The sequence below is a fragment of the Carassius carassius genome, chromosome 29 (genome assembly GCF_963082965.1).
Source record: "Carassius carassius chromosome 29, fCarCar2.1, whole genome shotgun sequence".
Taxonomy (NCBI): Eukaryota; Metazoa; Chordata; class Actinopteri; order Cypriniformes; family Cyprinidae; genus Carassius; species Carassius carassius.
This window is the reverse complement of record NC_081783.1, coordinates 7,134,170-7,151,966: the sequence shown is the minus strand read 5'-3', so window position 1 is coordinate 7,151,966 and position 17,797 is coordinate 7,134,170. Positions and strand designations below refer to the sequence as shown.

Below are 17,797 nucleotides of genomic sequence, written 5' to 3'. Positions count from 1 at the left end.
TCTCCACGCCCATCTGTTGGTTTATACACCAGTTGGAATTGAAATTTCTCCCTCTTTGGCCAAAATGTTAACAGTCTTTTTGAGAACAACACAGCCGCTAATTTACAGATATTTACAGATGAGGCGCGTACTGTCCTAATAAGAGCAAAAGCCACATTATAACCAAGTAAACCCACTCATTACAAGCACACAAGGAAGAATGAAATACTTTAAGAGACGTTTCCGGTAACTTACCTTGACTGTTTGAGAAAGCCAGGAAAGGAGATGTGAACAACAAAGCTTGCCTGCATTACCTCAACAGGAAATGAACCTAAATGTTTTTTAAAATTAATTAATAGAAGCGTATTTCAGCGTCAGATCAAAGTTCATCTTTTTTTTTTATTAGAAGACAACAATAATAGTTACAAATATAAAAATAGATGACTGCATGTGCAACGAAAGTACATTTTAGAACGCAATAACGTTTTGTAAATCTGTTGAAGAACAGTTTTTTTTTGTGCTGGGTGTCTCAACATTTACTTATAATAATAACTAAAGTAGTTTCTAAATGTAAAACATATCTCTAAAATTTGTGGAAAATAATGTCGAGTAGTGTGGTCTGCTACACTAATAGGATAGGGGTGCTTCAAATGTTAGGTTAAAACAAATTTAATTAAAAAAATTATTATCCTGCCTTCAGAATAATTATTTTGGCACCTCCCTTCGCCATCCCACATCCAGCCAAGTTTCATGTCATTCTAAATATTTTAAGCAAAAATATTTTTGCAAATGAAATTGAAAACATAATATATGAAACCACATAAAACAAAGGATAATAGCTTACAAACTTATATAACAACTTACATAACTTAAAATACATTTTGTGTTTTAAAATATTAAAAAATACAGAAGGATAACAGATACCAATACATAATAGAATAACATAGGAAAACATCACTTAAATTTTGTGTGCGTGTGCGTGTGTGTGTGTGTGTGTACTTGGTGTTCCTGTTTTTCATAGCCATTGTGTGTGTGTTATAATTTTTCTCGCAAATGTGGCCTATGCAATCATATTTTGTGAGACCGACAGAAGTTCCTGCAAAGTTACCCTCATTGTAGCCATGATACTTCTATTCATTTTTAAAAATGATTTATGTATTTATTGATTTATTCACATGAATAGTTTGTGTTGGCTATATAAAATTCAACATAATAGCCCGCCGATTCAGATACCAGTTCTGTAGTTTAACATCCATTCATTAACATGATTGCACGTCAAATAATAAACATACGAACCTTAAATTAATTGCTTCAAAATTCGTTTTCTTTCCTAAATCCATTATATTTTCACACAGTCTTAACATCCACCGTCACTTCAGGAGGGTGGTGCTCATGACAGTGATCTCACCCTCTGTGTTCATTTCTAATTGGTGATGCCACAGTTCACTCCCTCCCCAGGAGTTTGTATGCTTTAGGTGTTAGCTCTTATATCATTTACAAAATACATAAAATTGTTGACAACATCATTTACATTTAACCTTGATGTAAAATGTATTGTGTGTTTTTTTATGATTCTTATTAGTTTCGATCTTTAAAGCAACTGTATTTTATCTGTTCTCTACTTTTTTCTCCGCCAACATGTTTGTTTCCTCTTCGTTGAAACAAAAATGTCAGTAGTGTAAAAAAAAAAAAGCAATCACAGAGTTTGATCTTAAGACTGACAGCACTGAGATCGCATCGCTCAACAGGATCCAAATGTGAAGGAGGAGAAGTATTTTGGGTAGGCTATCAGATTGCGCCATGGAAAAGTTACTGAGAGTATTTGATAGAACCTGTTGAACTTTACTCAGGGAACTGTAAGCTATTTCCAAAACTTTAATACTGCTTGGATCATTAACTCGTGAAGATCTTTAACTTTGGATTGGAGATTCACAGTTTTAAAAGATCAAATGCTCCCATTTTTTACTAAGCACACCGAGATGTCCTACTGTTAAAAGGGCATTTTGAGCTATTGCTTAACCAAGATGCTCAGCTTTGCCTTCCTTAATCTCTTTCTCCTCACTGTATACACATTTCAAGTGCGCGGATGCAGGACTGACGCTTGATCTACCTGGTTACGTTATCCAAATAGGAGTCTTCACCAGGTGACACTGATGTGGTGTATCACCTACTGTTCGTCGAGTAGGCTATGCGTAAAAGCGACAGGGTATCGCGCATGATCTTCCATACTGCGCTCAGGTGGTTTAAAGTCACAGTTTTCCATTCTCGGTTTGGGTTGACAAAATGACATTCGGGCTTTAAGAGTTCCGTTGTCAATGTAGCGCTTAAAAGTTCTCTGGGAGTGTGATTTCACCCGCTTTGATGTAAAGGCCCCCAGAGAGCAGGTTTCAGCATTCTGCTCCACCTAACCCCTCTGCCTTGTGAAGAACTCCATTCCTCTGACTGCTAACGAACTCCCTTTGTGACATCTTATTTCCCTGCTCGGCTTCATAAGAAGATTTTATACTGTCTTGTTTTGCTTCAATTTTATTTTTTATTTTTATTTTTTTTATTTTATTTTATACAGTATATATAAAATAGCGGTTTTGGCTAAAGCTCACATTTATGTTGCTTATATTTGCTTTGTTGCTATAGCCTAGCTGGTTTGAATTAAATGACACTGTTATTGTTTCTATTAGCCTGCCGTCCAGATGTGCCAACTACTGAATCATTTAGCAATTTTTTCTAAGTGATTATAGATTATATCATTATTCGTTCTAATTTTTAATTTTATGGGGGGAGGGAGGTCTGATGTCAATAAATATATATAAAATATACTTCTTATCCTTTCTTCTATTTTTATTTATTTATTTATTTATTTATTTATTTATTTATTTATTTATTTATTTATTTATTTATTTATTTATTATTGCCATGGTAGCGTTATAGAAACGTTTTCTGCATTGTGAAATGTGAGTAGACTACAGCGAGTTGTTGATTAAGTTAAAATATGCGTCTCAATATGAAAGGCCTGTGGAAAATAACCATGTCATCTTTTGTTATTGTATCAACAAGAAGGGTGTCTTGCGCTCACCTGTGCAACCTGCGCGCGTCTAACCACTCTCCTGGACAACTGCATTAGTGCAGATTAAAGGACGACATTTCATTTGGGCATCTAAATATTGATGACAGAAACACAGTAATGAGCTAACTAAACTTGGGGGGAACTGTTTATATGACATGGTAATGAAAGATGTGTGGGAAAAAAAAATTCAATTATGATATAGTAGCCTATAGGAATAGAGAACGTTACGAGATGTGGATTTTTTTTTTTTTTACATCAAATTGTTTAAAAAAAAGTTTTACCTGTATTTGTATTATATATTTGCTCTTTTTTAATATAGGTATTGTATCAGTAGTTATGAAAATATTTAAATTAATGTCTTTATAAAACAACCAGAAATGCTTTTAGTTGTTTGTTTTTAATCAATATAAGATTTCTTTCTTTTTTATTGTTATGTTTGATGCAATTAGTGTTTGGAAAGTACATGAATACAATCGTGTATACAATTTATGCCAATGGCCTATTAATAACTATAATACAATTCCCATCTTTATTTAAATCTTTAGTTTTATTTCAATTAATATGCCTTTGTGAATGTATCTGGATTGTTTCTTATGACACTGCTTGTCAGTTTCTAAAAACGTATAGTTTTGTTGGCCTGTTATGTAAAAGTGTAAAACTGCTCGAATTGCTTTTGAAACTGTGACAAGGCAAAAAAATAGTCAACTATGGTCCATGGTGACAATATTGTTATAAAATAAAGTTTCGGTTTTTTAATGTTATATGGCTCTTGGAAAGAAAAGCCAGTAAAATAAAGGGTAAAATACATAAATAAGATAACTTTAAATAATTAGTTTTAGGCTTTAATATAAAATAACATTTCAGTCGGACAAGGCTAAAGTAATTTCATGACACCAGACATGAGAACTTGCTAACCTATACCTACAGTGATTTGATCAATGAAAATGCTTCAAAATGTTCTAAATACTCTTTATCATAGTTTAAAGATATAATAGTGATGACAGTTAAATTCTATAGTTACAAAATAATCGTTTGTGAAAAGTTCTAGCTTTTATTCTAGTCCCAGATCACGTAGGAAGTTACAGCATTACATTAGGCTATATATGGTTATTTTATTTAATATCCTTCAATTTTCCCCGACACTAAACCATTTTTGACACGATTTACTTTTCAAATCGCAGTTGGTACACAGTGAAAAGTGATGCTGATCAGGTCAGAGGACCCAGTCAATGACACCGCTTAAAAGCAAACCAAAAAAAAGTCTTCTGTCAACGTATAATTGACCGTTTCGATTTAATAAGATGCTCAAATTCGGAAAGATAAAAGGCAAGGCCCTCCTTTACACCATGTCAACATAGCCCTATGCATTGTGTAAATTAGGCTTCTTGGATTATCTCGCCTTTGTGAGCAGAACAGTGGACCCTCAATATACACACAAGACTTAATTCAAGTCTTCTCCCTGGCCACTCGAGCTTAACTTCTAACACCAAATTTAAGGACGTCACTCCCATTCATTACTCAGACAACACTGAAACAGACGAAAAAGGCTGTTGCTTGATTATTTGTTTGTCACAGTCTGCAGCTTGCAGGGTATTAGCAGCTTTATTAAGCAAATGTTTTACTTTATTGATCTTTTCACAACATCCACAACATCCCTTTCTGCGTATCATTCAAGATTATTTCATAAAATATTTATTTCATTTGTATTTACCCCAGTGGCATTGTTACTAAGCTACTGAAAAGCAAAGTAAAGTTGTTTACGCTGATAGCACACTGACAACTGACAAATATTTGCTGTACGAATTGAACAGCACAAAACTTTCACGTAGTTTATTTAAATTTCCCTTGGGCTCCAGCAACCGAAATCCGCGTATGCCAAATCTCTTCTGGTAATCTAATGCATCTTCATTTGTTTGTCAAATTATGTCTTACTGTGTTAGTTTAAAATCAATCACGATTTGAGGAATAGCGTAATTTCGATGACTATGTTTGTCTGGCGCAAAAGCATAACCACAAGAATCCAGTCGCATACAAACGTTATTTGAGACATATTTAAACGAAATACGACAAAGTTTTATGACGAGGATTTGAAGTTTTTTTCAGAGGTCTGAAAAAAAAGGTTTACGGGGTTTGATGATGTTTAAAAACACAAATATTATGCGCCAAATGTGTGTCTGTTCGAATGCTTTTTCCCTTAAGAAATCGAATACGTTTTATCAATAAATACAAATAATTGTTTAAGTTCATTGCAGTATATATAGGGCATAGCTGGACATTGCATGCACTTAACACCTGTTTGAGAGTTAATTCCTGTCAGTCCACAAACGAACGAAATAATAGGAAATAATAAAGATTTACATATAGCTATAACCAATTCTGCACTGCTTTGTAATTCATTCTCGTTTGATATGGTTAAGGAAGTGTTTCGAACTGTAAATTAAGTAAATGAATGAGAATGCAGTCCGCAGGTGTTGTTCCTGAATCAGACTGGCTACAGAACACAACTTGAAGGGGACTTGCACGGATCTGTCAGGGTCCGCCATAAACACTCGAGTGAAGTCCAAGAAGGTCCGCTAATTAGTAGCCTGTCTCTCTGGAGGATTTACACGTTCTGCGTTGCCAAATGTCTGTTTTGTATGTGTAGTTGTGGGCCTGCATCAAGTCGGGAGCATTTGAATTGGGCACAAAAAGATTGTCCTTAAATGACTTAACTCAGGAACATGTCTATCACAACCCACTGAAATTAATGAAAGTAGGTTATTGCATTATTGACAAATGTTTGTGTCCCTGAATCATCATTCTCATTCATGGACTGGACACAAACACTCGAAATATGTGCAACTTTCCTGAAAAATCTGTTTGATGTTTACTGGAAGTATGTGTTCTGTACAGGTTTGAGATCCAGAGGGATGAGATTCATATTTTTATTAATAAAAGATTAATAAAAAGCCCATGTGAACTGATACAGCCTGCTTGTTGTTTCTGCTCATAATTTGCATGGACTTTCTCTTAGCCATAACTTTCACTTTTTTGGTAAAAGTCTGTAAGCTGTCTGAGCTGTAGAACAAGCATTACATTGTGGCATATGTTTACTAGAGCCTGCATCCAGGTCCATAAATACATATTTTCAAAGAGTTTGTCAACAAATGCGCTGCTTTAAGAGGATTGTGAAACGATGTTCTCAGTGTTAGTTTCATACAGACCTTGACTTTATATAATTTAAAAGGTTTCAGCACACTTCTGATATAAACATAATCTATTTATGTAATTAACTTACCTCTGAGCATGGATATAGATTACAGTTTCCCCTTGCTGTAGAACAGTGTTGTTCTCACATGCTGTTCCTCTTCCCAGATGTTTCTATTATCATTGTCAGTGTTTGAAGTCTCTGCTGTTTTCTGGATGTTTTGGATAAGATTTTTCGTGTAGCACTCATTTTCGCAAAAAAGTGTTATTGTCAGAGTGAAAATATTAAGAATTCATCAAAAAGTTGATTCAGAACTGAGGATATACCCAAGAGATCTCATGAAAGATGTAAATAAATAAGCGAGCCGGCAAGTAAACTGCCCGCTGTGAGCTACAAACAAACAAAAGTAATTTGTTGTGTTATCAATTTACCTGCACAATCTTCAGTACAGATTTTGCAACATTATGTGTATTTTTTTTTTCTATTTTTTTTCTCAGGTTGTCAGATTTCTGGTTCTCATCATTCTGTCATCATTTACTCTTATATTGTTCCAAAAGAAAAAGAAAAAACAACAACAACTTTGATATTATGAAAAAAAGTATTGTTTTAAATGTATTAATCATCTGAAGCCAATAACTGACTACACATATTTTTGTACTTTGATTATATATATATATATATATATATATATATATATATATATATGTGCACACATAATTTTGTATTTTATTTACAAATTAAATAAAATAAATATTGCTAGACTCATAGCCCACAAGGCTAAGCATGTTTTGGCTTATGGTGCATCCCTGGCTCATGGTCCTTTTCCCAGTTAAAAAAAAGAGGTCACTGCTGACTGAAAATCTCAACATTCACCCATATTCCCACACATTCTTTTAAGTTAGACTTTTTCTATGAATTCATGAAAGATATGATTTGTAAAAACAAAGCTGACAGCCATTCACAAATCCACCTGACCCGTTCCACTCACCAACTTGTGTTAAGAACAGTCCCCTCCAAAGGGAAACCTTTAATAACAAAAATAACAAACTTTTTGTGAACTTTTTATCAGTACAATTCTTCAAAATTTCTCCTTTTGTGTTACACAAATCATACAGATATAGAACAACATGAGGGTCAGTAAACGAAGAGAAAGTTTTTGGGGGTCAGGTTACTGTTATTTTTATTACTCAAATGTGACCAAAAGAGATGACGGCATAGAAAACTCTGACCCAAACATAAGGTTATGCCTTTCAAAATGTAATATTGAGTTGATTATCAAAAGTGTAATGAAGCATTTGTGTCTTGCCTTTTTACAGTCATGAATAAGGTAACTAGCTTAATTTTTATGTTAAGTTCCAATGCTTGTTTGAAAGAAAACAGTAAAAAGTATCCAGCTTCCCTTGTATTTTTATATATGTATATGTGTGTTGTCCCTGGCCCCATTAGTTAGGTTTAAAGGTTTAACCTCTATGTCAGGGAGCCACATCCTCTACTCACACCAGGCCTCATTCCTCCTATGGCACGCTAGTGTTTCATTTCCCCTCCCACACATTTGTCCTAAGAGGGCAATTAAGGAAACAAACGTTTTTCCCCAGATTAGGCGGCTGCCAGCTTTGCATACTAATGTAATGCCAAGTGGTAACAAATAGTGAATGCTCTTAATTACAGGCACTATTTTCAATCAGAAAGTGCTCAATTTCCCAGGATGAGGTCACAGTGGCAGGAAAAAAAAACCCTGCCGTAACCTGAAAGAGCAAAGAGACAGTCATCTTTATATGTGTGTGTGGGTGTATGTTTCATAGAGAGGGACAGTGGGGGAGAGAGAGAGATGGCGAGAGAGGAAAAAGATGGAAGGGGGAAGGGGGCAGATTGAGAGATGGAGAGAGAGAGAGAAAGTGAATGAGAGCGATACAGGAGGAGCGTGAGTGAAAAACAGAAGGGTTAAAGACAGAGAGCTCAAATAACATATGCAGATGCAAACCCTTTTATCGTCCCTGGTCTTCGCCGTGTGAGTGCAGAATATGATGTGTAGCACTACAATTACCTTTCAATCACTGACCAACAGCTTAATGTATGACTTATATGCAATGTAGCACTCCACATCTAGCTGGAGATCAAAAGCCGCCTCCAGTCGAGTAATTTAACACAATTACAGTTCTGCTACCATCTATAATGTAAGGGAAATCGGTAAAGCAATACCCTGACCACCATAAACTGTAACAGCTCAAGAAAGCTTACCACTGCTAACCACATATATCTTCCTCCATTATGAGAGATGAAATAATAATGAGTGTGTGGTGGGTTTTTAGCTGAAAGGAGGTTAATACTGTGACATAAGCTTTATTATAAGCATTCTTTTATTATTACACATTTATTACACATGTATAACAGCCTGTTCAAAGAGGGTGCACAGCCAATACATCTGGACATACTTGAAGATGTAGTCATGAAAGAGATCTCCTGGTCTGAATTAATGATTTGGATCTTCAAATTAAAAATGATGTTGTGAAACTGATGTTGTGACGACTTGCTTTCTTCTGATACCCACATCAAATGTTTGGAAGAACATGAGGGTGAGTAAATGATTTTTTTAAAATACATATTTATTTTTTGCATAATGTTGCTTTGAAGGTAATGATGAAGGTACTCATTACAATGCTTGACCGGTAGCTGTGGATCAGTGAAACCGATTCAATGAGAGACAAATCCTGTGATCATTTTACAGTACATTTTCCCTGCATATCCAAAGCGGAAAGGGGAAGAGTAATGACAGATAAAATCACTCACAGTAGGAATGAATAAAAAATGACTTCAAAGATGGATTTGCACAGATTGTTCTTTTTATTATCATTAACAGTAATGTGATACACATGCCTCCGGTGACCTTTTCACAGTATTACATATTCCCAGCTGACTCATTCATTAGTATGGCAGCGCAAACAGAAGGCAGAACTCAGCCATCCATCTAGAGCGTGAGCGAGAGAGATAGAGAAGCAGCGAGAGAGGAAGAGAGTGGTGTGCGCGTATGTGTGAGTGCGTGTCATGCTAGAGCTCTTAGCCCTGGAGGTTGGAGGGAGAGGCACTAAAGCGTTTCATTTGTGATTTGGCACATCTGACAAGATTCATCCGTGGCTGATCATATGCCTTCAATGAATACATTTTCCAGAATCAATGGGAGAGTACTGTAGAGCTCAATCAAAGGCACATTAATTGTCTGCTATCAAGAGCTCCATTAAAAAAAAAAAAAAAAGAAACCCATCTGTGCCTTTTGCATCTGGCTGACAGGAGGAACACATGGTCGTTTTATATGTCAACAGCTATTAGCGGTACATTTCAGCTAAATGACAAATAAAATATAGCGATGGGTTAAAATAAAGCTTCGCTGCTTCATAAAACCCACATTGAGGCACAGAACAGAAGCTTGGTTGACAGAGATCACACGGGACGCATAGATTTTACTGTATATGCCAAGCAGATCAACTTTATATACTTTTATTTCAGAAGTGCAAATTAAAAAGACGTACAACTTCGGTCCAAACTGGCAGGAAAATTATCAGGAGCACAGGCTAATGTGGTGGCTAGTGTGACTAGCTGCAAAGCTCATTACTTCTGCCGCGAAAGGATTGTACACACTTTGTTTCCATGCCTTGGCCCCATGTTTACTCAATGAGATTTTACACTTGAATGGCACTTGGTCTCCTTTTCTCCACTGCAATATTTCCAGTCACGGCCCCATGTTCTCTCTTCCCCAACTCCCAAAGCATCCTATTTTAACAAGCCAATAAACTCCGGAACGGGTGACATACTAATAAAAATGTAAACTTCTGGATAGGTTACGGGTGACTGACAGTGTGTGAATGTATGTGTTCGTGTGTGTGAAAGAGGGAGAGAGACAGTGAGAAAGTGTGTGTGCGCGCGTGGCTCTATCCTGGTCAGATGCTTCATTTCGAGAGCAGTGGAACATACTCCTGAGCCTCCTGGTTGGATTTGTTGGAATGTGTGAGAGGGAGGATTTTAGCGCCATGAGCCTAACGCCAAAGAGATGCAGACTTCACGCCATCTGTCTCCCCCTTCACTCCTCTTCTTGCCAAACTTGCCTTTTTTTCTCTCTTTCTCTCTGTCTCTCATTGCGTCCCCTTTCATCCCTCATCACACAAGTAAGGGACATAGAAGGATCAAGTCGTCGACTGCAGGGCTCCGGCAGTTGAAGCGCTTCACAGCGATATTAAAAACCCCTCTGAGTTGTTCATTTTCATTAGTGGCCCAAGAAATGACATTTAATTAGACTGTATTAGCCTGTTCAGAGCATTGACAGCTGCATGAAAATAATTGCCTGTTCTTTCACCATATGACCATCATTTTGCTGAAGGGAGCCACAGTGTTCATATGGGAAACGTTGTATGAATAAATATATGTTCCACAATAATTGGCTATCTATTGTCTGCTGAAATTAATCATTTTTTAAAACTCACAGAATTATAGTCATCTGAATTAAAGGGATAGTTCACCCAAAAACATGACAATTCTCCCATCACGTTCCAAAACTGTAAAACATTCCTCGGCTGAAAAAAAAAAAATGTTTCAATTGTTTTTGGATGCCATTGACTTTTATGACATTAAAAAATTTGAAAAATCTCCTTTTGTGTTCAGCAAAGGAAAGAAACTCATAATAATAATAATAATGGCAGAATTTAAATTTTTGAGTGAACTATACATTTTTATTATTCTCATTATTTGAGGAATTACTGCATTTAACACCAATTACGAGGCCCCTTTAAAGGGAAAACAATGTGAATATGTAACATGCATTTGACACAAGATTTCACTTTTGGTATTAAAATATACATATAAACAGCTAAGATGCTTCCTCTGCATCCAGTGACTGGAAGGAAAATCACAGCATTACATCTAATACAATCACCACATTAGGCCTGCTCACATGCGTAAAGGGCTGTGGAATCAGTGTTGCCTCATTAAAACCAGACCAGATCCTCTCATCAGATGAAGCAAAGTGCTCCAATGGGCTTGACCTCTGGTCCTCTCCCCATGTGGGCGCCAGGGCCAGGGCAGAGCCAGCTCATACCCTGCCTGGGTCCTAGTCAGCATACACAGCCTGTTGAAGGGAAGAGGAGGCAGTGGTGGCTCAGGCGGCCCATGACCCTCGCTGAGCTCCAGGTGGCAGCGAGACAAGCGGGGGGCCTTTGATGCCGACCTCCGGTCATTCTGCTCGAATGGATCTTACCATTGATCTGGCCTGCCATGGTAGGGAGGGGTGCCAGGTGCCCCCTGTGTGGTAGAGGATGAAGCACAAGCTGGAGTAGCGCTGGAGGTGCGCTGACCCCATGGTTCAGAGAGCCCAGCTTGCAGCAGCCAAACTGGAACGCCTGCCTCATGGCAGACTGACACGGAAGAGCTGGCGGATCAAGAAGGGGAAAGCGATTAATATCTACTGCAACTAGTACTGCAGCTCTGCAATTTTATGTTATACTTAATTTACAGAGGTATTAAAGATGTCAATGGACTTTAAGTATTCAATCGGTAGCCATCGACTTCCATAGTATTTTTTTTCCAGACTATTGAAGTCAATGGCTTTTTTCCATACTATAAAAGTCAATACTAACATTCTTCAAAATATTTTTTTTTGTGCTCAAAAGAAGAAAGACACTCATATAGGTTTGGAATAAGTTAAGCGTTAGCAAAAGATGAGATTTTTATCTGTAATGCAATGTAATTTCATATGTTTAAATAGAAAGAAAAATATCCTTTCACAAATAAATACAAAAGATACATATGCATTGAGACACAAATGAAAAAAAAAAAACATTTAGAGGCAAAATAGTCATGTAAAGTAAGTAAAAAAAAAAACTTAAATAATAAAAATGCATGCAAATATTTCACCTCATGCAATTTAAATCTGTATTTGCTACATCTATGTTTACGCACACACATGCAGTTCATATAAGCACATATTCTGAACAGGGTGTTAAATCATACCGTTCCCTCTAATGCTGCTACAACATTGGGAAAAATCTGATTTCAAAATTGAGAGGCATGCAAGAAAGACATGTCACCTGTGTTCTTGAGCCCCTTTTTGCCCCCTCACCTAGCAGTCTATATGCCCTCTAATCACCAGGCCATAAACACAGCCCCGAAGACCTGCATTAAAGACTGAGAAGAGAGTGAGAGAAAACAGCATCCAAAGAGTCAGAGGTAGCCTGTGTGGTATTATTAATAAGGCATTAAAAAAGAGAGGCACTTCAAAGCATACAGGAGCCATCCTATCGTACATGAAAGTACATAGTATGGCTTAATGTCTCCTAAGGCGTCTTATGGTGATGCGGCTTTGATTTGAAATGCATTGTGTGGCAAATGGATTTGCACTAGTGGAGAGTGAGGACGCTGTGTGGGAACACACCATAATTTAAAACCTGACCTCACAAGCTCTTCAAAGCATTCGTGAGTGAGGATGATGGGGTTTCACTACATAAACAAGACCTGACCACACTTGGAGGTCCCAGTGTTGTTGTTAGAATTTTAGTTTTTTTCTGAAGATGCTTTTCCTTTTGGAAATAGTTGTATAGACCAAGGAGAAGTTGAATGGTAGTTTATGAGGAGAATGTAAGCCTGAGGAGATCATTAAGAGTTTTTAGCTGTTAACAGGCAAATATTGCTTTTTTTTTAGACATCCACAGCTAAAATCATTAACCACCCAAAATCAAACCTCTGCTTTAGCAGAATAGAATGGCTCTGGGATGCTACAGCACAGCATGCTGTTCTGACAGAGAGATGTCTTAATCACTGAGGATAATCAGGCTTATTTAGCATTTAAGAATTACGGGCAGAAATTTTAAATGATAAGAAAACGAGGCCATTGAAAACCCATGTCAAGGAGGTGGTGCAACCGATTAGCTACTTGCGCTTTTCGGCATGGACAACGCCCTGGAGTATTGGGTCATACTTCCAATAGGACTCAACTGCTGGTTGACAATAGAAAATGTTCCCACCTTGCCTCTTGGAAACAAGATGCTTACAGACGGATTGGGGGTGGGAATTCTGTCTCACGTTTGCTTCCCCTGGCAAATGACACACTTCATGGTTAAAATAGTTGGGTCCCTGAACAGACTTCACAGTTACATAAATAAAATGTGTGGCATAAGGACAAAAATTGTCATATTTAATCCCACTTTGAACCCCAATTAGGGAACTGATGAAAGCCTTCCCACCCCCATGCCTTCTGTATCATAATTGTTTTCTCTTTCCTAAAATGTCATGTACACTAGTCACGTACATAAAACATTGCAAATGACCTCTCGCATACTTGTTTATGAAAAAGGATAGGACTCAGGATGGCCTCACACAACCCCAAAGCACGTCACCTCAAACAACATAAGAAAATAAAAAACAGTACCATTCACTGAGTGAATGAGAAATGTGACTCGCTCGAATGCAAAGGGTTTATCAAGTCCGTATGGCTTAGTCAAAAACAAAGACCTAAAAAGAAAAATAACATTTTCAGACAATAAACAGTAACAGATTCAGGCATCGCACTAATCACAAAGACCAGGAGCGACATTAAAGCAACCTAAATGGCTGTGTCTGTCATAAATTGGAACATCAGTTACAGCAAATAACACCAAAACAATGAAGAGTTTGGTTAGATTTTTTCATCTTCGCCCCATATATTGTGATTCACTTATTTTTATTTTCCTTGTAAACTTAACTCTGTGGGATGTTATAATATTATATAGCCCACAGATATTGTTCATGATATCCCTGCTTTTGTTTACTTATGTTGTCGAAACACACTTTTTTTCACACCACAGGACATACCAGCAAAGCATTATTTCTCTGTGAGCATTAACTTCAAAAATGTTTTCAATACACATTTCACTTTAAGTAAAATTCTAAAGAAGACAGCTCTGTGGGTGCCCCATGACCCTGAAAATCCACCGCAGCTCTTTTATTTGTCTAGCGAGCTGCGGGCGTCCCAAGTTTCTTAGGAGATAAGCAGTCCTAGCTCTATCAAAAAATACAAAGCTTAATGTGTCAGAGAAGGATACGGAAAAAAGCAAAATGAGGAGATTTGCGCAAATCAAACTGACTAAGACAGAAAAATGAGGTAGAAAAACAGGATAAAAGGAGACGGTACGCTTGCAAGTAACCCCAATAACACCATGTTTAGTTGTAGGGTAAAATATACCATCCTGTGTATCCAAAGCAATAAAATCATTTCTTTGTGCATTTCACTCAAGCTAACACTTTTTAAAGCATATTGTCAAACCTGACCAAAAAACAATGTGCTGATTCAATGAAACGCTTGGACATGAGCGATTAAAAGGGGTGCTAGCTTTTCGGGGCAGATGAAAATTGGGGTATTTCGAGGGCTTTGGGAACAGGGAGGTGATAGAAGGAGGGGGAGAAATGAAAGGAAAATGCCAGTAGTGCCCACTCAGCTATTTTCCCAGTCAAGATCAAAGACAGCGCTGGACTGGCCGCACCGCGGGAAACTTGAAATGTGCCTTGCCTTTGTTTGCTGTTGCTAGGAGACTTTGAGACAGCCAAAAGTGTTTTCAGAAAGCTACAGGATCAAAAACATTTCAAATATATATTTTAAGACTGTCATGTTTGAGACTGAGCATTGCAGTTTACTAAGCCATTCAACAAGAACAATAAATACTGACTGAACTAAATAATGTGCATTGATCATAAGAAGCAGCAGCCATTCTCTTTCCCCCCACTTTTTAATTAGAGAAAAAGCTGGAAAGGTGACACTTGAGAGTACAGTTTTGCCTTTGTTTCCATATAGCTGTCCTGAATTACAGTATACAGTAATACCTACAGAGTGTACACTATAGTTTTATTTGGGCTTTTGTGTGCAAGAGAGAGAGAGCAAGAGCGAGAGGGAGAGATTAATCATCAGAGTATGTATATTTCCTCCACTTAAGGAACAATTCCATTAATGGGTGTCTTGAGTGCATGTTACTGGGAGCTCATTAGCCATTATTAGTCTAACACTCAAATAAATGTCAGAATGTGCTGAGCAAGAGCTGCTGGTAATAGGCCCTGGGTATTATCAAGACTGCTCATTTTGAAATGTGTGTCATATCTGATAAAGGCAAATGTGAACTGCATTGTGGTGATCATAAACTCCTTTTACTGTACGTAGAGTAATTAAAGCTGTGCAGGTTCAGTCTAACGCCATCTTGAGTGTGACACGCTAAGTGCTCAAGGCCCATTGAAACAACTAGATTGGCTCATGAAGAATAAATAGCCAAGTAAGCGTATGCATCTAAATCCTTGCAGTTACTTAACCTGAATACAATATATGAGTGTGCTGAGCCCAGACTCGCACAAGCGGGAAGGAATTCTATTCTGTCTCTGGCCCGCATCCATGCCCTTGAGTGAGGCAGTGTACTTGGGACACAGCTCACCAATCCTTTTGCACAACATCACACCCCACTCAAACAGAAATTGAACTTACTTTGCTCATTTTAAATCACCCATATTAATAATGATGGCTTGCTTTATGCTGTCAGGTAACGCACAATATTAACACACACAAACGTTGCATTTTATCAATATCAATTTCCGTACACATGTGCTGGAGGCATATTTAGGGATCCAAGGAGCTAGTTCCGGATTAAAATTTAAAGTAAAAAAAAAAAAAAAAAAATTTAATTGGAGAAATGTGAAATATAGAGCAAATCATTGATGAATCTTAATTATAATTATAATTTCCTTGGCTCATGCATTCCAGATCCCTAATACCCACATTTATTTTCACCTTGAAAGTTTTAGCCAAATCTGCACCAGTGAACAGCCAATGAGTTGTGCTGAGGTAATTTTACTAAAATGACTATAAACTATGGGTGTAATACATAAGTTTGATTAAATTGGCTACATATAGCCTAGACTATGTAGAGCGCCACCATGAGGAAACATCATACATTTAGATGGCTCAGTAGGTGGCACTAAAATATTGAAATGATTCAGGGTTTTTTTTAATAACCATTACAGTTCACATTGTTTCAATCAGCTTTAAAATAACCATGCACGATAATTTGCATATTTTTAAATGGCCTCCATCAGCCAATCAGATTTCAGCAACCCAATAAGGCGTCAAAAAAACAATAAAAGACTAGATTTCGTCGCGCTTGGACAGAAGGTGGCGACATAACAGTGAAAAAAATTACATTTTTATGTAATGCAAATGCAAGCTAAATATAGTACATTTAACAGTTTTATTCATTTAGACAATGAATGATTAAGGGCTAAAGGGATTATTGCACTTGGATCCCGATAATTTCTGCTTGCAGTTTTATGTTATTGTTCACATGAGCGCAGTTGATGTATTAAGGTTGTAGAATCGACGTTTTACTTAATGGAAGAAACAACAGTGTGAGCGCCATGAGAGTCCAGCCGAGAGTGACCTTCATGTCTGGAACGATTAAGATTAGAATCGTGCAGCGTCTGCCTCTTGTTTTCAAGAGCTCGAGCCAACTGGCACAGGCCGAGTGTTCTCTCCCAGCTCTCCGTCTGCCGCAGCGACAATGACAACCAGTTACCGCATGGCGTGCAAAGATGACAAAAATACTTTCACGCCAAGGGATTTTATCCTATCCAGGCAAACATCACGCGATTACCGAGAGCCTTGTTTAAAATAATTGTTTCTAACATTTAAGTAACGGTGTAAGGTTTTGATCTGAGAGATTCCGGTTGATGTGTGATTTTGCCACATAAACCAATTTAATGAGCGTGTGAGTATATGTGTACCGATTCCAGATCATCTAAACTTTCAAAGTCCAGAACATTTGTATGTGAACTGCAGAAGTTGTTTAATATGCTGCAACTGTTGTCCGTGTATGCTGTTGCCACCGGCGCTGAAGTCTCAGTGGAGAACATCTTACTGAAAAGCAAAAGCTATGCTCCGTTTGTTTACTACTTTTTTTTCTCAGCGTCTTTTCATGGCTGTCTCTTTCTACGCAGCGTTTGGTCTCAACAGGATAGAGCCTGTTCTGCTTCACGCACTTTAGTCTGGATCCTCCCCAGTGTGACATCATCTGTTGTACTTTAAGGGTTTCTAGTGCCACCTCTCAACAGCAACATCACTCACCTGGAATACCCGCCAAGAGATGTTCAGAAAGCACTGGTACCCTGGTAACAATACAATAAATCATTCAGAATAACAAAATGAGAGCAAAAATTTGTTTTTTCTTTCTTTCTGTAAATCGAACTATTCTATTCAAGGGGTTGTTTTTACAAGCAAATACATTCGAGAACTTGGCATGGTACATTCTAAAACTATTTTACAATTAATTTGCTAACTATTTTCTATTTATTATGTAGATTAATTTGGCTCATATTAACTGAGATGTGGAAACATTTTACAATGTTCTCGCAAGACGGCAAAAGACAGGCTATAGTCTAAATCAAACTATTATGAAGACAAAACGGTGAAAAACGTAAGAAACATTATATTTTATAGAAAATAAATGATCTGCTTTCAATGTAAATCTATATAAATTTTAACCCAAAGCTAATGTTAATAGGTTTCGTTTTCTTCTTCC

At 37.2% G+C, this 17,797-nt stretch overlaps 2 long non-coding RNA genes across 2 annotated transcripts in view; both read right to left on the bottom strand.

Annotated features, from left to right (window-relative positions):
* The window catches only part of LOC132109517 (uncharacterized), a 37,784-nt gene extending 36,852 nt beyond the window's left edge, over nucleotides 1-932 (bottom strand). The window contains exon 1 of the long non-coding RNA XR_009424510.1: nucleotides 235-932. This is a non-coding gene — a long non-coding RNA (uncharacterized LOC132109517). The remainder of the gene's footprint in view (nucleotides 1-234) is intronic.
* Nucleotides 933-10,926: 9,994 nt separating this feature from the next.
* LOC132109516 (uncharacterized) overlaps nucleotides 10,927-17,797 on the bottom strand; it is a 52,168-nt gene continuing 45,297 nt past the window's right edge. The window contains exon 2 of the long non-coding RNA XR_009424509.1: nucleotides 10,927-12,398. This is a non-coding gene — a long non-coding RNA (uncharacterized LOC132109516). The remainder of the gene's footprint in view (nucleotides 12,399-17,797) is intronic.